Source organism: Pinus tabuliformis, chromosome 6, assembly GCF_031772625.1.
Source record: "Pinus tabuliformis cultivar Carrire ecotype Pingquan chromosome 6, CPIR1, whole genome shotgun sequence".
NCBI classification, from domain to species: Eukaryota; Viridiplantae; Streptophyta; class Pinopsida; order Pinales; family Pinaceae; genus Pinus; species Pinus tabuliformis.
Window position 1 is genome coordinate 1,730,727,239 of NC_142292.1, and position 364 is coordinate 1,730,727,602.

Below are 364 nucleotides of genomic sequence, written 5' to 3' on the forward strand. Positions count from 1 at the left end.
GTTGGTGATCGAGTTTTATTTTCGGGTTTGCCTGAACGATGGCCTTGGGTCGTTTGTAGGGCGGCCGATTTTTGTCTTCTATCTATCCCCACTCGGTAGCGCATGAGCAGTAATGTTGGCCAGGTTCGGCCTGGGAGGCATATGTGAACAATTCCCCTTCCGCTCTCCAAGTTCTTGGTGCTGTATGGGCTTTTGTGGTGTGGCTCCCTGGCTCGTCCTGGTCCCCTCGTGCCCCTCTAGATGATACCAGTGGTAGGTTTCCTTTCCGTGTGAAAGGTGGGTTGGTGATCGAGTTGTGTTTTCAGGTTTGCCTGAACGATGGCCTTGGGTCATTTGAAGGGCGGTCGGTTTTTGTCTTCACTCC